This window comes from Danio aesculapii, chromosome 13, assembly GCF_903798145.1.
Source record: "Danio aesculapii chromosome 13, fDanAes4.1, whole genome shotgun sequence".
Classification (NCBI taxonomy): Eukaryota; Metazoa; Chordata; class Actinopteri; order Cypriniformes; family Danionidae; genus Danio; species Danio aesculapii.
The window spans coordinates 22,942,351-22,966,461 of record NC_079447.1 but is presented as its reverse complement, the minus strand read 5'-3'; the positions used below and the strand labels follow the sequence as shown (position 1 = coordinate 22,966,461).

At 31.8% G+C, this 24,111-nt stretch overlaps 1 long non-coding RNA gene across 1 annotated transcript in view; it reads left to right on the top strand.

Annotated features, from left to right (window-relative positions):
* LOC130239737 (uncharacterized) overlaps positions 1 to 23,823 on the top strand; it is a 94,977-nt gene extending 71,154 nt beyond the window's left edge. Inside the window, exon 3 of the long non-coding RNA XR_008838704.1 lies at positions 23,563 to 23,823. This is a non-coding gene — a long non-coding RNA (uncharacterized LOC130239737). The remainder of the gene's footprint in view (positions 1 to 23,562) is intronic.
* The last annotated feature ends 288 nt before the right edge of the window (positions 23,824 to 24,111 follow it).

Below are 24,111 nucleotides of genomic sequence, written 5' to 3'. Positions count from 1 at the left end.
TGAGGGCAAAATTATGAGCCCTCCTGTGCAATTTTTATTCATTTTCAAATATTTTATGTTTATCAGAGCAAGGAATTTTTCACAGTATTTCCAATAATATTTTTTCTTCTGGAGAAATCTCATTTGTTTTATTTTGGCTAAAATATAAGCTGCTTTAAGTTTACATTATTTACATTATTATTAGCCCTCATAAGCAATATTTTTTTCCCATTGTCTAGAGAACAATCCAATATTATACAATGACCTGCCTAATTACCCTAACTTGCACTTTAAGCTTAATACTAGTAACTAGAAAAATATCTAGTAAAATATTATGTATTGTCGTCGTGGCAAAGATAAAAGAAATCAGTTATTAGAAACTATTAAGTTATTAAGACTATTAAGTTGAGAATTGTGTTTAGAAAATCTTTTCCGTTAAACAGGGAAAAAATATTAATTAATTAATTTAACAGGAGGGCTAGTAATTGTGACTTGGTCAACTGTATATTAAATTGTAATTGTGACTTGTGACAACTGTATGTTAAACCTATGACAACATTGATTATATCCTGGTAATGAACATGCACAATATTGTTATCATGGGTTCTTCAAAATACAGTGAATAATTATTCATTATTTAATTTCTTAGAGTGCTTTTTAATATTGTACAAGTAGTGTTCATAACAGTGTCAAATGCTTGGAGACATAATTGGTTAGCATATTAGTTCAAACATGAACATATTCACATGATGGTCTGGCCTAATAAATGCAAAAATATTTAAAATTATGCAACTATTTATTGGCATATTATAAGTTAAGACTGCAATAAGGCTCCGATAGTTAGCATTAGTTAATATAACTAAACTCACGATTAAAACCACAAGAGCATTTATTAGTCTTGGGTGATTTTAATTCCCAATGAAATCCATTAAATTCCCAATAATACCCATTAAAAATCATAGTCATAACTATTTTATTAAATGTAGTTAGTAACTAATTCAAATCAGGAGTATTTTAAAAGTAACAACGTAGTAACTACTAAATTTGGTCTTTTTTTTAATTGTTGATTCTAACTAACATTTACTAATGAGACTTTAAAATCAAGTGTTACCAGGGCTTAATTTGTGCCGGAACAAGCCGGATCCGGCATCTCTGAAATCTGACCCAGCCACCTCATTTTACCGATCCCCTACCTCACACGCACCACAGCCCCGCTCTTCACTTTCATCCGCGACACCTCTCCCTTCTCTGGTAACGTGCCGGATTCGTTGCCCTGGTCTGTTCCGGGATCTCGTCATTTACAAATTAAGCACTGAGTGTTACCCATTGTATTTTGGGGCGTACTCACACTAGGTACAGTTGCCCTGAACCATGCCGAAGCGCGATTCTGTGTATTTTATGAAACATGATATAAAGTGCTCACTGCTTGTTTTTGGAAACATCAATAACAATTTTAAATCTATATTCACTAAATCGAATCGAGAATCGAATTGAATCATTACATTTTAATTAAAACCCAACCCCACCAGAAGGTCCTGCAGATGTTGGGCAGTGTTGCTTTCTCAAAAACACCACAATAAAGCAATTAAGAAGCCGTGATGACAGGGAAATGTTATAGTATCTGTAAGGATGTCTCTGAATGTCTACGAGAAAGGAGAAATGTGGTGAGCATTTTAAAACAGGTGGGTATTCAGAATCTGAATGAAAAGGATTCATTCTCCAGCAGGGCCTCCTGTAGGCTTTCAGAGGAGAGCTTTGAAAACATTCAGATGGCTTTAGGACCTGCGCTCTTGTGTTAATGAAGCACACAAAGAGAGAGAGAGAGACAGAGAGAGAGAGGAAATATGTGTTTAATTAGCAAACGGTCTCGTTAACTGACTATTAAACTTCTGATTACAGTGTGGAGCTTCACTGAAATGGAGTTTGAGAACTGAATTAAAGTAAGACATTTATTCAAGTGCGATGCTTGATGATTCTTTGCTCTGATATTATCATATATTTCTGTAATAAGTTGTACTAAGAACAAAATACACTATGAACTATACGTATTTCATCAAGTATATATGTGTATGTTAGTATTGTTAGCTTACTGTCAGTTTAGCATTGTATAATTTTGTATAATTTACTTAAAATTAATGAATGAATAAATTATTGAATAATTTGGAAAACTTTCATATTGTGATTTATTGATGATTTATTGATGTAGGTTGCTGCCAGAAGTGTTGTTAGCGAGGCCAACAGGGGGCGCTCAACCTGCAGTCTGTGTGGGTCCTAACGCCCCAGTGTATTGATGGAGACTCTATACTGCTCAGTGAGCGCCGTCTTTAGGATGAGACGTATAAACTGAGGTCCTTAAAAAATTCCAGGATGTTCTTCGAAAAAGAGTAGAGGTTTAACCCTGGCATTCTGGCCAAATTAGCCTGCTAACCGTCCCTATATCATAATTGGCTTCATCAATCTGTCTCCTCTCCACCAATCAGCTGGTATGTGGTGTGCTGTCTGGTGCAATATGGATGCCATCGCGTCATCCAGGTGGATGCTGCACACTGGTGGTGGATGATGAGATGCCCCCCACCATTGTGTAAAGCTTTTTGAGTGACAAGAAGTGCTATATAAATGTAAAGAATTATTATTATTATTATTATGTTATTTATTTGCTTATTAAATTTAGAATAACTTATTACAATTGTATCAGTCAATACTACTAATAATAGTGATTATAAACCTAGTAATAATAAATATAAATATATGTAAATATAAATAAATATTTATTGTGTATTATAATAATAATAATAATAATAATTACAATAATAATTTTAAATAATCTAAAATAATGTAATAATAATAATAAAATAAAATTGGGTATATATATATATATATAGTTTTATTATTATTTATAATATTAATTATTTATATTGTTATATTATTATTTAATTAATGATATGCTTATACTTCACAGTGCTTTGTTGTTAGTTGAACTTGTTAAAAACAGTACTTTTTTTGCAATATATATTTTTTTTTTTCATTTTTACTGTATTTTAATTAAAATGTTAAGTTTTATGACTGATTTGACCGGTTGCACTCATGAAGCCACTTTGTAATGCTTAGCATTGCCACACATTTGGCTATAAAGGTTAAATGTCACAAGCTCTCCGCTGACGTTCTCTGATATTTCACACATGCAGGAGCACAGTTTCAACTGTTTTGAGAGGCGAATAGCTGCATGGTTGCGTGATTGTTGTAGCGTCCAGACCCAGATACCAGAGAGTGAGTTATTCCCCGCACCGTGACCTGATTAATTGAGAATGTCTGAGGTTTGTCTGAGGGTTGTGTTCAGGCTCCAGTCGCCCGCCCAACCTCATCCATCTCAAAAGCTGGTGTCTAAAGGTTGGCCTCTGAAACGCTGACCCTTCGCCTCAGATGCAGACAAAAAGTCAGTGTGCTTCAGTTGATTGAATGAGAGCGAGTGCAGGATCAGGAGGTAAAGATAGCAAGCAAGAGACAAAAAGAGACAACATTTAGACAGCTTGTTTTTTTTTTTAATAACTTTTGCATTCGTTCATATTTTTGTAATCAGAGATTGCAGGAGTTGGCTATAAAATAGTTCATGCATTTTTTTATGAAGAGAACAGATGAATGGAGACTGAGTTGTACCACACATGAAGTAGATGAATGTTTAGTTTTTCTTATTTAAAGAAATCTTCAAAAATCTCTTTGATTTCTAACATTTCAATGAATTTCAGTTAGATTGTAGATATCATATTGGGTAAAAATAATAATAATAATAATAATAATAATAATAATAATAATAATAATAATAATAATAATAATAATAAATACTAATGCAAATTATTGTTTATAATATTTATTATAATATTTGTATTAATAAACAAATACACAGTAGAATTGTTGTTGTTGTTGTTGTTGTAATAATAATAACCATAAGAAATTATAAAAAAATAATTAGTTAATAAAAAGTTTAAAAAGTTGTTTAATAAGTTTCTTTTAATCAGTGCATATAATAATAATAATGATGATAATAATAATAATACGTATTATTATTATTATTATTATTTAAATTTATTGTTATTATTGGTGGTAGTTTAAAAATATATTTTTGAAATGTTTTTGAGTAAATTTTTATATAATAATTCACCAACTAGAAATTATAGAAGTTACAGTAGTACAAATAAAATATAAATAAAATATTAGAATATTGTATATGAAAAAGATCACAATGGATCTTGTAAATTTAAACAATGATGATGATAATGATAATAATAATAATAATAATAATAATAATAATAATAATAATAATAATAATAAATAGTAATGATTATTATAATTATAATTATAATAATAATAATAATTATTATTATTATTATTATTATTATTATTATTATTATTATTATTATTATTGGTGGTAGTTTTAAAATATATTTGTGAAATATTTGAGTAAATTTGTATGCAATAATTCACCTATTAGAAGTTACAGTAGTACAATTAAAAATGTAAAATAAAAAAATTAAATATAAATAAAATATTAGAATATTGTATATGGTAAAATCACTATGGACCTTCTATATGTAAATAGTAATAATAATAATAATAACCTTATCATCATCACCATTATTATTATTATTATTATTATTATTATTATTATTATTATTATTATTATTGTTATTATTATTGGTGATAGTTTTGAAATATATTTGTAAAATAATGTTTTATCAGTAAATTTGTATACAACAATTCACCTACTACTCAGCCCTCTGCTATTAACTATAGAAGCTACTGTAGTAAAATTAAAACTAACATTGCAATATATATTACAATATTGTATATGAAAAAGTCACAATGGATTTTATATATTATTAAACAATAATAATGAGAATACTAAAGCATGATTGGTACATTAAACAGATCCCACGCCTATATTTTAAATACGTGGAATAAGTATATTATTAGAAGTATAACTGTGAATAGAGCCAAATGCTCATGTCCAAAGATTGGCCTCAGAATTAAATGCTGACCCTTCGCCTCAGACAAAAATTCAGTGTGCTTGAGTTGATTGAGTGAGAGCGAGCACGGGATCAAGAGAGAAAGATAGTGAGCCGGAGACAAAAAGAAGCAACATTTAGACAGCTGCACACGCACTGCCATGTATCCATGTCTGTCAGAGGAAGATATTTCTGTCTTCTTAGTGCAGGCCATCTCGATGTCATCACCGTCACCCCACTGTCGTTGGCTAAAAAGGCCTGTCCGTGTGTGTGTGCCTGAAGTACAGCGTGTGCTGGAGTTAAAGGGCTCTGCTGGACCCGCTTTAATTGGAGTGCGTCAGTCAGGCAGCTTGACTCATTGAAAATGACTGGGAGCAGTGCACTTAATAGGAAAGCAGAGAGGAATGACAATAAGGTCATGATAGCAACACGGCCAATGGTGACGATCACATTCCTGAGGCCACACTGCTTTCCTGACTTATGAGTGGCAAAGACTGACTGTGGCTGTGGTGATGGACACAGAGGTTGTGTTGAATGTTCTCATTGCTCGTCATTTAAAGATCATCGTCATATTTTTGTTATTATTGGTTATTTTATTTATTCATTAATTTAGTTGTAATTTTATATTCAAACAGTAGGAAATTAAAATCAAAAATAACATAAAAACAATGGCTGTTTCTCAGTTCTAAGAATGCAGATAGTGGACTTGTGTTCTTGTGGAGACCGGTCTTGCCAGGTTACCTCGGGAGAACGATATACGAAGACCGCGAAAACACAGAATGTGTCCGGTGAGAAATGAGATGCGGCGTTCTTTCTGATGGTAACATGACCTTCATGTCTTTTTAACAGTAAATTATTTAAACATTTAAACATATAGATTTATTGCTGTTCCCTTTTTCAATATATACATTTAGAATAGTATATTACAGTTGTATTAATACTACTAATAATAGGTATAATAAACCTAGTAATAATAAATATAAATGTATGTAAATGTAAATAAATATTTAATGTGTATTATATAATAATAATAATAATAATAATAATTTAAAATATTCTAAAATAATATAATAATAAATTAAATTATATGTAATGTAAATGATAATAAATTATAAATATAATTTATATAAATAAATATAAGTTTACCTTTTATAATTAAATATTGAAAATAAATGTTATTGTTTTTTATTAATTTAAATAATAAAATTAATTTATTGTTTTATTATTATTTTTCATATTTATTATTTATGTTATATTATTGTTTAATTAATGATATGTTTATACTTCTCAGTGCTTTGTTCCTATTTAAACTTGTTAAAAACACTACTTTTTTAACATAATTATTATTATTTTTTGCATTTTTACTGTATTTTAATAGGTTTTCTGACTGGTTTGACTGGTTGCACTATTGAAGCCACTTTGTAATGTTTAGCATTGCCACACATTTGGCTATAAGCTCTCCGCTGATGGTGACATGATCTTCACGCATTTTTAATGAAAAAATTATTTAAACATTGCAGCATACATACAACGATTTGTTTTTCCCCTTTTCAATATAAATACTAATGCATAAGAACCTTACAAATATACTTTGCACAATACAAATAAAACAGATTTTAAAACGAATTTCCGCAAATAAACAGCCTTAATGTGCCTTTTTTAAGATTTTCATGTTAATGTTTACTTTTACTGTCGCTTTTAGGGAAACTTCTGAGGTAAATAAGTTATATCTCTGAACTTCAGGGGGGAACTTAATTGTTTTATGTTCAGTCCACTTAAATTTGTAAAAACAAATAAGTTAACTTAATTCCTTTGAGTTGTCCCAACACAACAACAAGTGCACCTCCTTTATTCAGCCGTAGTGATTCTAGGTATTCTCCAGCGAGGTTTCCGCTCAAGTCTGCATCCACGCATCCTCAATATCAAGAACACATATGGGAACTTTTTAGGCATCCTCCATTCGTGCGATCTTGAGGAGCTTTGGTCTTTGGAACTGGGCTTTGACGGTTGATGTTGACATTACATGAGGACGCAAGAACGCTAAAGAACGCCTATTGAGAAACAGCCATTAGGAAATTAAAATAATTGTTTTAATAATAATAACAAATAACAATGATGATGACAGATAATAACAAAATTTTGGCAATCTTTAAATGACGGGCAATGAGAAGGTTCAACACAACGTCTATGTCCATTGCCACGGTCAGTCTTTGCCACTCATAAGTTAATAAGTTAATAAATAACTTTAGTATTGTTTATGTTTTATTTAATATTATTTGTTATTTGTTATTTTTATGTATGTATTTTTACATACCATCAGTCCATAAATATGTTCATATATTAAATTAGTCCTTCTTCTTCTTCTTCTTATTCTTCTTCTTCTTATTCTTCTTCTTATTCTTCTTCTTATTCTTCTTCTTATTCTTCTTCTTATTCTTCTTCTTATTCTTCTTATTCTTATTCTTATTATTATTATTATTATTATAGGATTAAAATCATATTGGCCAAAAATACACAAACAAATAAATACATAAATAATAATAAAATTATAATAATATAATATTTATCAATTATTGTTATTATTTGTGTAAATATGCAAAAGGTAATTGTTAGTGTTTATCAATGTATCTTATTTTAGAATTGTTGTGTTGTGGTTTTAAAATATATTTGTCTATTGGCCTTAAATTAGAAAAATTCTACAATATTTTATTATTCGTGGCTTTAATTTTTTTTTAACTATGTATTCTTCTCTAAATATTTTTCTGTACTTTTATGAAGCATCAAGCATAAATAATATAAAATAATATTTCTAAGATATTTAATTCTGAATCTACTACACTACTATTTGTACTAACAGTACTACTACTACTACAACTAATAATAATAATATTTATACTATTTTATTCTTTCTGTCTTTGGTGACAATGGCAATATTTAGTTTTTTTTTTATCATTTGTATGTATGTAGCAGCCTTGTTTACAGTCTCACTGACATGCACAATGTGCTGAAGTGTCAGTGACATCTGAACTGAAATGAAAGCAGAATGCAAAGAGATTTCTAGTGTCAGTGTGCCAGCACCTCTCGCATGCCGCAGGTTAGATTGATGGCTTCAACCTGCTGTTGACTTGCATCTGATGGAGCATGCATTTCTCAAAGTCTGCCACTGATGTTTGCTTCTGTAGATTTCTTGTTTTCGTGTAAATGTGAACACATAAACTAAAAGAGAATCTCATGTTACACGTGACATCATTTGTAAGGCACATATATGACACATTTATTTTAGTGTGTTGTCAGAAATGGAGACATTAGGTTCGGGGTTTCCCAATGCCTGCCTTGTGGTTTTGTGGTGAAACATGAGGTGGGTGTTTATGTTCTTTAGGTTAAAGCGAGGCACTGCAGCCAAAAACATGCACCTGTTGATTTTGACATTTTATGTTTTTTGCTTATTAGCCTCATAGACAGAAAAATATCCAAAAACACACTGTCAAGTCGTTTTTTTTTCACATTTGATCAATTTGTGCCTGTAGATTTCAATTACAATACATATTTTCTAAAAAGGCATTTTAAAGACAAATTTTTCACCGACAACGAGGAATACATCTCTTTAGCAGCACTTCAGTTTTATTCTCCAAAAGAAAAAGAAAAAGAAAATCATTTTTGGAAATTAATTTTTATGTTTGTTGAAATTTTGGTGATAAATATGAATTTTAGAATCTCTTTTTATCTAAAAATGCTTTAACTTTTGAACATGGCTTTTTCATGCATGGTTAATTTTTAATGCTATATATATATGCACATTAGTGAATGTTTAATGAAAAATTGCCTCATTTGCATTTATGCAATATTTCTTGTAATAATACAAAAAGTTTACAATTCCTAATTTAATCAATCAGCCAAGCAAGTAGAGTGATAACCAGATATGGGTGTAGTGTGTTCCACAGTAATGCGTTACTGTATTCTAATGACATTATTGAGGAACGCATAAATATAACGCGTTACATTTTAAATTTGTGTAATTTGATTACATTTAAACTCAATGTAATTGCGTTACTCCATTACAAATGTAATTTTTGGAAGGAAAAAAATGCATGTTTTAAATCACGTTTTCTGCTGCAACGTCAGTTAATAAGCATGCGCTTTTAAGTTGCTGGAGAACGTGAGCTGAAATGGTTGCTGTCAGAGTAGTTGCTTCTTCAAGTGGAAGTACAGACATTACTTCGATTTTTATTGAGCGTAAAAACAAAATATAACTGAAATGCAGTCTATGTCCAGTCTCTAAAGAGCCTTTCGGCTGATTTGAACTCGACCAGCAACTTGTTTAGCACTTGAATAGAAAGCATTCTACGACAATACTTGTCGCCAAGGAGGACAACGACACCCAAAAACAGGGCGGCTCAACTCAGCCCAACCAGGCTAAATTGATAGGGAGTGAAAGTAACTTCTGAATGTTAAGAGAAGCGTAGCTGCGTTTGTGGCTGTTCACATATTGTGTCTTATTGGATGCGCATATTGCACGCGCTAGCGTTTCCCAGGCGCAATCAGTTGAAAACTGCAAGTCACATGACAGAACTGATCGATCAGCTTCATACTTTGGAATATACACATTTAGGTAGACTAATTACCTCAGACAAACACAGAATACCTAAACACTGTGGTGCTTTTTCATACTATGGATGTACATGATAACAGGTATCAAACAGGTTTGGAAAGAGTGAATGATGAGAGAATTTTAAGTTTTGGATGAACTATTTAAGTATTTTGAATATGTCAAGGTGCTGTGATCAACCCACTGTAATTTTTTTATCTGAATATTAAATCCCTAAAAGAGCTGCATTTTGTATTTTTATAGGTATATTTTACGTTTTAAAAGTAACTTCAAAGTAAAGTAATTAGTAATCTGATTACTTTTTACATTAAGTAATTAGTTATGTAATCAGATTACAATTTTCCAGTAGTAATCAGTCATTTGTGATCTATTACTTTTTAAAAGTAACTTACCCAACACTGGTGATAACTATACGTTATTGTTTTATACCCTGTTCACCTGCAGTGTCTTTCCTTAACAGTCTTATGTGTGGATGAAATTAGTCTCACTGGCTATGTTCAGATGAGCTGCAGAAATCTCCTCCTTTCTTTCTCTGTCTCTCTCTCTCTGAGCTGCAGGGACATGCCAGTATTTTCATTCTTAACTTCAGGCATTTCCGAGCTCTAACAAAGGGAGAGCGAGGTGATGAAACCAGGGTGGAAGCTGTTTTCCTAAAGCACCAAATTATTTTTCTGTGTGAGAGTAGATGCTCATTTCAGGCAAAAGCTTTATTAACCCGCATATGTTTGAATTCTGGATGTGTTTTATGTAAAACTAATCTCTGCATGGTTAAATATATCATTGCAGGTAATGTTGAACTGCAAAGATCATAATTGTAACAACTAGGTTTATGAATAATTTAATATAATTAACATCATTTACCTTTTTTTTTTTTTGTATCTGCCCAATTTATCCAAACATCCCTGATTGATTAGCTTAAGTAGTGAAAAATCTCTCTTTTACCCGTTGTGTTCTGTTTGGGCGAGACCTGTCAACACTCCCACAGACAGTCTCATGTGCTCTGCAGACCCACAGAGCCTTTTTGGGACTTAAAAAATCTGTCCAGCCCAAGTCTCAGAAAATGTCTGAAATTCAACTTTTGCTTTCGCTTTCTAAAGCTCGTATGCGTTTTTGCATTATCTTTTTTACTTAAACCTGCTTTCGCTTGGCTTTACAGCTGGTGCATAGTCATGAGAGCGAGAGAAACGTTAAATAGTTCTTTTAAAAATAATTTTTTTTATCTAAATGACTCAGAAAAAACTTTACTATATACTCAGGAAGGATGAAATGACTAGTCTGAACTGGCTGGAAAATATACAGTTGAAGTCAGAATTATTAGCCCCCCTCTGAATTTTTTTTTCTTTTTTAAATATTTCCCAAATGATGTTTAACAGAGCAAGGACATTTTCACAGTATATCTGATAATATTTTTTTCTTCTGGGGAAAGTCTTATTTGTTATTAGCTCCTTTAAGCTTTTTTTTTTTTTTTTTCAATCGTCTACAGAACAAACCATCGTTATACAATAACTTGCCTAATTACCCTAAGCTGCCTAGTTAACCTAATTGGCCTTGTTAAGCCTTTAAATGTCACTTTAAGCTGTATAGAAGTGTCTTGAACAATATCTAGTCAAATATTATTTACTGTCATCATGGCAGAGATAAAATAAATTAGTTCTTAAAACTATTGTGTTTAGAAATGCGTTGAAAAAAATCTTCTGTCCATTAAACCGAAACTGGGGAAAAAATAAGCAGGGGGGCTAATAATTCAGGGGGCTAATAATTCTGACTTCAACAGTATGTACACCATCAGTAATGATTAATCAAAGCATTTGCCTTATTCAAATAATCTTTTAATCTTGTAATTATGACATTTTTTTTTTGAGATATAGTCTGTTTTTATTCCCACTTCTGTCATTTATTTTTCATTTGCTGATTATTTCATTAATTTGACGATGTTAATATATTACATAGGCTGTTTTATATACATATCTAAAATGCTTGGCATTCAAGTTTGCTTTGAACACGAAAGAGAGTGAGAAGCAGATTTTACCTGTCAGTGGGTGCACATGGCTCCTGTATTTACTTTAACCCGTTGAAAGGAAACAGTGTATAACAGTGTCATAATAAATAAAATTGTTGTTAAAAAGGTTATTATGTAATGTTTATCGCATATAGTTAACTATTTATGTGATGTGGGTAAAATCCTGCTACAACTGCAAGTGTATTTCAAAGCTGTGGGAAGCACTGACACATATACATGTATATGGTTTATGATGATTCTCCATATGATGTAATGTATTTTAAATGGTAAAAAAGAGCATATTATATGGTTTGGCAGGCATGCGCTGATGCTGTATATCAAATTGACCTACAAAGACGTAATTGTGACATTTATGAATAACACCTCAGAGTGTCAACATGGCAGCTTGACCCTACATAAGATATCGTGAAAAACATCCTTGGTTTAACCTGTTTTTCTAACAACTCAATGTTGTGTTATGGGTCCAACTGACCTGCAGGAGAACATAATGACAACAGTTCAAGCAGTTTCTTTACAGTAAACCCTGACTTTTTTCTATCATGAAGACAAGTCTTTACTTTTAAGATTTGTTTTAAATTCTTCTTGACCCAAAAGCAGAAAGCACAGTTTAAATATCACGCTCTGAAAATGTCAAAAAGGCAAAAAAGCGTAACACTAGTCTGAATGCCACATCAGCAGCACATCTACTCCCCCATTTAACACTCAGCGCTTTACTGTCATTTTTTAACCAGCGGTATTGGAAAATTACAAGCTCCTGCTCAACTCAAGTCACCATATTGTTTTTAATCCGCTTTGGAAAGCGCTTTCCTCCTGTGTAAACCGAAGCGCAATCCCACTCATTTTAGCCTGAGTTGCGCTCAATCTTCTCCCATTGACCACTGGAAAAGCTCCTGCTGGGGATTGACAAGGGAGAGCCTTTGACAGCCGGATACCAATAAACAGGGAATTGCCCTTCCAGAGAAAATAGCTCAGTAATTGTTGGGTACGTTGAAGCTGGGCCGCAGAGAAAAAGGCTGGAGTGGCCTGTGTGTTTTTGTGGCTCTGTGTCTGCTCCACTTGGCCCGCTGGTGAAGCTCAGCTCAATGCTTTAGTGGTCGGCAGGTTTGGCCGTCTGCCTGTAGAACTGCAGTTTGAATGAAAGGGGCCTTGTGAACTTTTGGGCTACTGTGGCATTTTCCAGCTGCTGAGCGAAGTAATTAAAAAATCTTCTGCTGTATTGCTGAGACGTGTCGAGTTACTGTTTGCTGGGGGACACATTTTGAGAGTAGATATTGGGAACAGTAGAAATGCGGTTTAAGTTTCTCTGTTTATCCAGCTTGATTCTTGTTCTTTTCGTATCGATTTTCTCATGTTTTTTTGCCGGTTTGGTGTGCGTGCGTTTGCAGTTTGTGTCATTAGATCTTTGGCTCAGTCAATCTGTTTACTTGGAGGAATGCATTTTTAAGTGTGTTTGATGTAATGTTTGTATTTAATTCATACTGTGTCTAAAAAGAGGGATTTTCTTATTTCGAAACTCTCCGACAGTATTAATCTAGGATTTCTGTGGTCAGAGGAGAAGGGACATTTTTGGGGAATTTATTCATTCATTCATTTTCTTTTCGGCTTAGTCCCTTTATTAATCCGGGGTCGCCACAGCGGAATGAACCGCCAACTTATCCAGCACATGTTTTACGCAGTGGATGCCCTTCCAGCCGCAACCCATCTCTGGGAAATTGGGGAATTTAATTAAATTTATTTTTATTCTATACATAATAATATTAATAATAATGTAAAATGTAGTAATGCCATTGTTGTAATGTTATAATAATTGTTATTATATAATAGTGGTGATGATTAAAAATAATAATAATAATAATAATAGATAGTAGGAATAATAATAATAATAAAAATAAATGTAGTAGTAATACTACTAATAATAAATGTTTTAATTTAAAAGTAATATTAACTATTCTATAGACCATAGTAATATTTAAAAACTATTAATCTAAAAATAATAAAGAAATTAATAATGTTTATAATTAGTTGATTAGAGCACTTGATAAAATGCAAAGTAATAATAATAATAATAATAATAATAATAACAATAATACTAATAATATTTTTTAAATATAAAAGTTTTATTAACTGCTATGTAGACCATAGTAATAGTTTAAAAATATTAACCTAAAAAATTAACTAATAATATTTATAATTAGATGATTAGAACACTTAATAAAATGCAAAATAATAATGATAATATAATAATAATAATAAATTATTTATTACACTTAATAAAATGAATAATAATAATAATAGTATTATCAATCAATAATTTAAAATAATTTAGTCATAATAACAATAACAGCAGTAATAATATTAATATTATTATTATTAATAATAATATTTTTAAAATAAAATTATAATTTATTACTTAAAATATAGACCATAATAATGATTTGAATAAAAATATTAACCTAAAAAATAATTAATAATATTTATAGTTAGATGATTAGAAAACGTAAAAAAATGCATAATAATAATAATAATAATAATGATAATAATAATAATAATAATGAAAATTATAATAATGATAGTAGTAGTAGTAGTAGTAGTAGTAGTAGTAGTAATAATATTCATAAATTGTTTAAAATAATTAATAGTAATAATAATACTTTTTAAATATAAAAGTATTATTATTAACTAATATATAGACCATAGTAATAATTAAAAAATATTAATCAAAAAAATAATTCATAATATTTATAATTAGATGATAAGAACACTCAATACTATCACTAGTAATAATAGTAATCAATTATTTAAAATAATTTAGAAGTAGTAGTAGTAATAATAATAATAATAATAATAATAATAATAATAATAATAATAATATATTTTTATTATATTTTTAATATATATAAAGTATTATTGTTAACTAATATATAGACCATAGTAATGGTTTAAAAATTATGAAACTCAAAAAGAAATAAATAATATTTATAATTAGATTTAAAATGAATTTAATATTAATAATACATTTTTAATATATTATTATTATTATTATTATTATTATTATTATTATTATTATAACAATCTTTTTGTTCACTCTATATACTTAAACATTACCATGCAACGAATATTTATTGTTGTTGTCTAAACAAATGATTGAATGTGCACACAATCCCTGAAACCAGTTTTCAGCTAAATCTGTATCCAGAATCATGAGCATAGAAAAGGATGTATCTTCTATCTTGCTCACTAACACGAGCTTGTTCTCCCTCGCCGATGACCCTCTCAGAGTGTTTCTTGCCTCTACAGTTACTGAGTAAATGAAAGCGGCTGAAAACACGGTGACAGATGTCTTACATCACTCTCCTGCGATTGGCTGCGAGTTTTTTATTGTCTGTGTGAAGTCTCATTACCCACAGGCCCTGGAAAACAGCCTAATAAGGCACACAACAGTCTGCGCTTTCTATTGAACTGTACTGAGAAAAAGAAAGGTCTGCACATGTAAAGACACCTGCTTGCTAATTTGTATGTCCACAGAATCTTCATGTTGGGCTTCTTTTTTCAAGTCAGAGCAAATATATGCTCTGATTTTGATGCAGAAAACCAATTGGGGAAGAAAAAAGATGTCCCTCCAGCGGGTTGAGCCCTAAATGAATTATTCAGATCTCCATGTTGTGTGTGTTTTGCTGGTCCTTTCTGCTTAATGGCATCTTTTATGGTGCGTGCATCAGAGATGAGTCCAGATGCAAGACAGCCCTGTATTCCAGCTTTCTGCATTGCTTGAGAAACAAAGCTTAAAATGCTGGAATTCATTTCACTTTTAGCGTCCCCCCTTAATAAACGATTCGCAAATCAATGGCTGCTTTTGTCATGTAATTTGTTTCCGCGCTCAGTTTTGTGATAATGTTTTGCAAGCAAGGCTCTTTGGATCAATATGAGATTGAGGGGGGAAACAAAAGCCTGGCTTCTATTTTTCTCTTCAAATATTTGGAAAATGATGCAGTTGGTGCATTATCTCATCCAGAACAATTTAGCTTCATAATGGGGAGCTAGTTTCTGTTCAGATAGGCATAATAGCAGTGAGTTTGAACATGCAAATGGAATAAAATCCATGTTAAAATGAATTAAAATTCTGTTTGCATGATTGATCTTTCACTGATTATTCTTAATTATGTTTAGGATATTGTAAATGCTGTAAAATGGCTTTTTATCTGGTGAAAGTCCAAAACCATTTGTGTCAGTCAGCTTTTTAAATGTGCCCATCCTGATGTGCTTAAGAGAAAACACTTAATTTAAAACCATAAATTAGATCTTCATGATTGTGGAGAAACTGAGAATCCGAATTCTCCCATGATTCAGAAAGGTTCTGGTAAAAAAAAATCAGCACAGGCTCAATGTGAAAACATACCCCCTATACATTTCTGAAGAGCACAAATTGTGTAGCCAGAGCTACCTGTGGCTGCATTTCGTCTTTAAAACAAACGCTACGGGGCAGTATGATGCTGCTGACGGCTTTTGTTTTTTTTTTTTTTCTTCGTGATACCAGCTGACGGCTTTTCCCCTTTTACCAGTTTGCCCAGTAGCTCGCAGACTTCGCCATATGTCAGGCAGACTTAAGACGCAGAGGGGAGTTGACTGTGATGAAGAATGGTTCCAGAAAGCAGGTGAAACAAAAACAAAAGGCAAAAAATAAAATAACCAAGTAAATAACATTGGGTCAATTGATCGGGTCAATCTGTGCTTTTGAAAACACTGTTGGTCGGTCAGTTGGTCAGTCGACAGTGGCCTCTGTTGGATTTATGCAAGAACAGCAGAGGACTTTAGTCTTTACTGAATGAATCAGTATTTTGATGCAATCTCTTGAATTATTTAGCAACTTATATAGGCTCCACTTTTAGACACACACTCGCAAACTTCCCTAAGCACTTCCCCTCGAGGGAATCCCCGGTGCCATTTTAAAGTCCGTTCCACTTTATCAAATGAACAAGGGAAGCTTACATGGACATACACTTGATCTTTCAATTTTGACTGAGGGAGCGAGTTGGCTTCATATGTCCACTCCAGCACCTTTATGTCTCAGAATGCAATGTGATTGTGACATCACAACAGTGTAGTTTCCAAGTGCTCAAGGGTTTAGGGCAATCCATTGAAACTATTGAGATGTTCCACCTGTAGTGGACCCTTGTGTAGTGTAAATAATGGACTGGAATGCAACCAAAGACTTCACTTGCTTCATTACTGGAACAAATGCAGGAACACATTTCTTGAATAATTCAGTGAGTCATGAACATTTCTCTTACTTTAGCACTGTAACGGCAATCAATTCGATCTTTATTTAAAACAACAAGTTGCTTTTAAAGTGATGCACTGAAATAAAAATTTTGGGCAGAAACCAAACATTCGGAATCGTTTTGGATAAAAAACAACACCAAAAATGCTTTAAATTATTTTATAAAATAAATGATTATTACAAAGTTTTTTTTAATTAAATGGAAAAAAACTTGCATTATACTGATTAAAAAACACAAGTCAATCAGCTAACAACATTAATTGACAGTAGGTGAACAATATTGAGTAGCAGTGCTATTGACCTTATTCTGTGCTATTGACCTTATTCTAAAATGCAGAAGTGTGCTCTTTTGCGATTGGTTTACAACTTCCAATTCAGTCGCTTATGGGAGAAATGACTAGGAATAATAAATGTAAGAAAGTGGTCAAACAACTCGCTCTACAAACTAATGTGTCTATGACTATACAGACAAAGCAGAGTAATATAATAAGAAAATATCAGTTTGGAACATCAAGCAGCGCAACAAGCTGTTTTTATTGTCTAAATATGAATGGACGTGAATGAGACTGGAAGTCTCGAGCCAAAGAGATTCAAATGGCTGCGCCCGCTCGTACACAAAGAATAAGGTCAATGCTACAGTAATTGTAATTCTATCTATTCTGTTGAACGTGCAGTTCATGCATGGATAAGTATACGTGTTCATGAGGGGAATATCCACAAAGCAAAATATTGAGCTATTTTGAACTTTGACCTTGATGTGTGTGCAAACTAGTCAATGGTAAACCCTGCTGCTCTTGCGCTTTAGAACCTACACTGGTATTACGGTTCGGTTTGGTCATGCCATCAATTCAGTTCAATTTGAAATCACGGTGCATTGACGATGCTTTCCATACACAGTTTTATATTTTCACAGCAATTCTTGTATTAAAATATATAAATATATTTATATACTATTTGTAACACAATTTTGTTCTTTAATACAAACAGTCAGATATATAAACTGTACCTTTAAACAACACAATCATTTATAGCAAATAAACAAATATAAATATTCAGCTAGCTTTCTGAGCCTTCTTTTTTACACCCCTTTGACTGGTCACGCGCTCAACAGAAAGGGCTGCGATTGGCTGTTACGCGCTGGCGCTCTTCACAGATGAGTGACTTGATAAACGGCAGCGGCGATCACAGCTGATCCATGATAGACTCAGTGGAGAAAACTCTGCAGGCACGCGCTCGTGTCTGTATCCAGAAGTATCGCTGTAACAGCCGAGAGGAGAGGAAACGTCACGCCAGCAGGTCAAATGAGCCACAGTGAGAGAGAGAGAGAGAGAAATGGAGTTTACTTTCATTCTCTCAATCGCAGTGAAATAGAGGCTTCTGCTGTAAGTGTCAGTGAAAGACTGTCCAGCAAACACACACACGCAGTGAAATTGTGCAGAGTTTCTGAATTTTTAAGTAGTTGGAGCGTTGTAAATACTCACGCTCGCTTCCCTCCCCATAGTAAGCTACTGCAACATAGCGCATATGAGATAAATGACATCAGTACATAATAACGGGTTATGATTATTACTGAACCGATACAGAATTTTATCCGGCTGCATCGAGGTGCACCGAAGAAACAATTAACTTTGACACTCCTAATAGCAACTAACTCCCCCTGTGAGGCACAAGCCATTGAAATGAATGGGTTTCATAGTACAGAGCTTTCTGTGTCTGATGTGAAATCTGCTTTACACCACAGAGTGATGATGACTGAAGGGATTGTCAAGCATACCCTTTTTTTGACTTATTATTTCTCTTTTGTCCAAAATCCGAAAATGCCATTTTCAGCTGATAATTTTCGGTGGCCAGAAAATACAATGCATCCCCAACCTGAGTGTTTCAGATTAGGTATTCCAGTTAACTTGTATTCCAACATTTCAAATATTCATAAATGAAATAATATGGTTAAATACATGGAAGCTTCTCTTCCTAGGTAAAACACTGATCTCCGTGCATGTTCTCATACCAAACATTTGATAGGCATGAGTAAATGCATGCCATTTAATTCATTATCATTTTAGCAGCTTTGGATTCCTCTATTTTTGTTGTTTTTTTATTTTATTTTCTTTGCAATGAGCTGATTTTTAGTCATCAGTGCTTTGTTCCGCATATACCAGCACTCCTCACCGGTGCACAACACCTCTGCCGGTGTGTTTTCTATCCTTTTTTGTGTTTGTCTGTGTTGTGCCTGGTCTTTCCTCGGCTGCACCTGCACTAATTGTAAGTGTGCAGCTGTGATGTGAGAGTCGTCCTCCAGCTGGGAGAGCTTGTTGAGCTGCCACACAAACCGGCCGAGCTAAACACCCCAGTAAGTCCCTCCTTGACTCAGCTAATGAGTGTGGAGCACAGACAATACACCCCAATCCAGCAGCCCATCTGAGCGACACTGCAGTCCAAGAACCGGAGGAGGTCGACTATAGACGACTCTCAGTTTGTGCTCTGTGACCGTGAAAGTGTGGATAATCAAGCCTTTGCTGTTTCGGCCTTCTGTATCCCGACTGTGTCTTTCCTTTATTGTTAGTATCAGTCCATCTCATGGGTTTCTCTCACGCTGAGTGACTCCAGATCAGTCATCCAGCCTGAAGGTCATATTTTCTTCATAAGTAAATAAATGATACTGGCTGTGATAAGAAGGCTTTCGTGTTTATGCATGGTTTAATATATAAAATAAAGATCTTTTAGTGATATTTATTAAAGGGTATTTATTTTTCTATTATATAAAAAATCACTCAAAAGGTAACAAAATTATTTTATTTTATTCTACAATGTATTATCCATTCATTATTATGATTATTATTATTAAAAGTTATTCTTTATATTTTTATGCCCACCATGAATGTTTATGCAAGGGTAAATATTATATAAATTACATAGTTATTCTATAAATTAAAACTTTTATTTTAGAATAAAAATATTAATATTAAATGTCTTAAAATGTAAATGAAAGTATCCATTTATTTTTATCAAAAAGTATTTATATAATTTAATACATTTATATATTGAAACTTAACTTCTTGAATGCCTTTTGTCTGATAATAAGCATATATTTATGTATTTATATATTTATTTATTTATTATTTAGTGAATTTATTTGTTTATTTATTTATTTGGTGACTTTATTTGTTTATTTGGTGAATTTATTTGTTTGTTTAGTGAATTCATTTGTTTATTTAGTGAATTTATTTGTTTATTTATTTATTTATTTATTTATTTAGTGAATTTATTATTATTATTTATAGATTTGTTAATGCCCATCATGAAAGGGTGAAAATTGTATAAATTACAAAATTATAATATGAATTAAAACTTTTATTTTAGAATAAAAGTGTTAATTGTAAATATATAAAAAATGTAAATTAAATTATTCATTTATTTATTTTTATAACAAATATTTATATAATTTAATACATTTATATATTAAAAACTTAACTTCTTGAGTGCATTTTGGTCTGATAAATTTGTAATAAATTTATTTGTTTGTTTATTTATTTAGTGAATTTATATGTTTATTTTTTAAGTGAATTTATTTGTTTATTTAGTGAATTTATTTGTTTATTTATTTAGTGAATTTATTATTATTATTTATAGATTTGTTTATGCCCATCATGAAAGTTTATGCAAGGGTGAAAATTGTATAAATTACAAAATTATAATATGAATTAATTTTTATTTTAGAATGAAAGTGTTAATTGTAAATATATAAAAAACGTAAAATAAATTATCCATTTATTTATTTTTATAACAAATATTTATATAATTTAATATATTTCTATATTAAAAACTTAAAACTTCTTGAGTGCATTTTGGTCTGATACATTTTGTAATAAATTTATTTGTTTGTTTGTTTGTTTATTTATTTAGTGAATTTATTTGTTTATTTATTCAGTGAATTTATTATTATTATTATTTGTATATTTGTTTATGCCCATCATAAAAGTTTATGCAAGGGTAAAAATTATATAAATTACATAGTAATTTTATAAATTAAAATTTGTATTTTTAAATAAAAATATTAATAATAAATGTATTAATGTAAATATATTTATTTATTTATTAATTCTTTCATTTATTTAGTGAATTTATTTGTTTGTTTATTTAGTGAATTTATTTGTTTATTTATTTAGTGAATTTATTATTATTATTATTATTATTATTATTATTATTATTATTTGTATATTTGTTTATGCCCATCTTGAAAGTTTATGCAAGGGTGAAAATTATATTCATTCATTCGTTTTCTTTTCGGCTTAGTCCCTTTATTAATCTGGGGTCACCACAGCGGAATGAACTGCCAACTTATTCAGCATATGTTTTACTATTTATTTATTGAATTTGTTTGTTTGTTTGTTTATTATTTACTTAGTGAATTTATTATTATTATTTTTATATTTGTTTATTTGTGATACTGAATGTTTTATGAATTGTTGGTTTCGACAACCTAATTGTACCAATTAAAATAGCCCATGGAAATCTAGAGCAGCTGAAGTCCTCAAGGAACAACCTATAACATTCTCATGTCTAAACGTTATTTCAGTAAGTCCTTGGGCATCGTGTCCAGAATAACACTGCTGGATGTTCAGAGCTAGATGTTAATGTGCACTTCACATGTTCTCTCCTCTCAAAAGCTTAATGTAAATACCGTGGAGTGTTTTGCTAATTAAAAGGATCTGTCCGGTTTAATTTGAATCAGACATAAGAAAATAAATGAGAGGGTTATAGCAGACAACCAGATTTGAGAGTAATTTATTGGCACACTATGTGGATGTAGTTATCATTATTATTGCCATCTTCATTATTTTGGTATCTGCATTCACCTGACATTATTATAATATTCCAGTAGAAGATCATAAGGGTTGTATGTGGCTATTATAAATAATCAAAATAAAGGAGTCCATTATTAGTCAAAGCATGATCTCATTAGAAACTTTTGTACAGTTCAGTACTTTTGCTTTTACAAAAGCTGACTTCAAATATTCAAATGAAATCACAGCTATGGGGGTCCGCTGAGGTTTATAGCAGGAATTGAAGTAATAAACACACCTAACAGAGCCTGGACTCCAGTCGTGTGCAGAGGGCAGAGAATCCGACAGTTTGTCACTTTTCCTCTTTTGTATTATAAGCCCATTCATTCAGGCTCAGTGACAGTTGTGTGACAGCATACTGATGGTGGAGCTGTAGAAACTGATGGGACCAATAAACAAAGACAAAGTTTTATATGAACGGATTTTTGCTGTCCTCAAGCCATGTCATAGTTGTCGTATTTACGAGAAGAGTGCACGTGTTGTACATACAACTGGGAAATCCTGGAATTTCTTTGAACACTGACTTTAGAGACTTGACTTTTTGTAGTTGAAGATGTTTATTTGAAACCGCAAAAATGCTGCATTTCTTTGATCCAAAGTACAGCAAAAGCAGTAAAATTCTGAAATATTTTTCTATTTAAATAAAAGTTTTCTATTTAATTATGTTTTCAAATGTTATTTATTCCTGTGATTTCAAAGCTGATTTTCTAAGCATCATTTCTGAGGTGACATGATCATTCGGAAATCATTCTAATATACTGATTTGCTTTTCAAATTAGCTTTGACCAAAAAGCAAGTTAAAATCCCATTATTCACAATATTTGAATATTTTGAGACCTGAGATTGATTGGAGAACATCTGAATCTGTTTTCTTGCTTACACATTTATAGTTCATGTCATATCTCTGCCACATGGAAAGAAAGAATCAGAATTGGGACACATGAACGTTGTAATGTAAATGCAACCTAAAATTATTTTAATTATTTAAAGCAATAGTTCACCCCAAAAAGAGCATTACCTCATCATTTTTTCTTCCTCAAGTGGATTTAAACCTTAATGAGTTTCTGCTAAACACAAAATAAGATATTTTGAAGAATGCTGGTTGCTGTAACCCATCGATTTCCGTAGTAGGAAAAAAATATTGTTGAAGTCAATGGGTAACAGCTTACCAGCATTTTTTCAAAATATCGCCTTTTGGGTTGTTCAACAAGAAGAAAGAAACTCAGATAGGTTTTCAACTAGTTTAGAGTGAGTAAATGATTAAAGAGTTAAAATTTTTGGGTGAATTACCCCTTCTTAAATTGATTTATAAACATTATATTATTGGATCAGTTCTCCTCACTCTACTACAAATGCATAATTTTCCAGAACCTTCTCAGTCACTGTTCCTAGCTGGTGAAATGATCTTCCCAACCCTAAACGGAATGCTAAATCCCTCCAAATGTTCAAGCGCCTTTTTCTTGCTGTATTTCTCAGTTCTAACTCCCTTTGCAATGAAAATGGTGGTTAGATCTTAGACCGTCTATTACTGTTTGACATTTTTGATGATCAGTTTGCTTGACTCTGTCAGATAAGTTGGCTATGCTATTTTATATACATTTATTAAAGGTTGGATTTAATATTACCTCTCATACTAGTTTCTAAATGCCACAGATCATAATGGTATATGATCCCAATTGCAGGATAAGTCTATCCGTGAGCTGCCTTTATTTAGCAGTGTGACATTATCAAGCACAGAAGGTCAATTATGAATACTGAAAAGAACATATGTAACCGTGCACATCATTCAATTTGGCAAAGAATTAATACAACATTGTTTTTTTTTTACATTCCAGATCACTCCTATGATTGATGAGGATATGTGAGTGAATTTGCCAAACACTGAACAAAGAAAACTCCTGCATCCTCCGGTAAGAGCTTTTGACTGATGATCCTTCTCCGCTCATTTTTGCTAATGATTGTTCACCTAATCGCCGATTTGCACACACATGTGCCGCTCGTATGGCGTTATCTTCAAAACAACTTTCCCGAATTAACTCCAATGGCGTAATTGGTGCTAAAAAGGGGAAAGCACGCACGCTGTCGTGTCAGACGCTCATATTTCTTGAGCACAGTCAAACGACGAATTTATTTAGTGTTTCTGAGCGGCAACAGAACGCCGTGTATAACATGAGTCATAATTAGCAGCGGGGCCTCTCAAATCACTCGCTGCTTTGTTGTTCTCTCTTACGACGTCAGTGTCAGGTTTTTTTACGTGATTATTAAAGGCAGGCACAATTACTGAGATGTGAAATTCTTTGGGAAAAAAAAACCCGGCAGTCGGAGATGTGGCATGAAGCAGTATTTCGTCTCGAGGCTGTAAAATCTGCCCGTTCTTGTGTGCT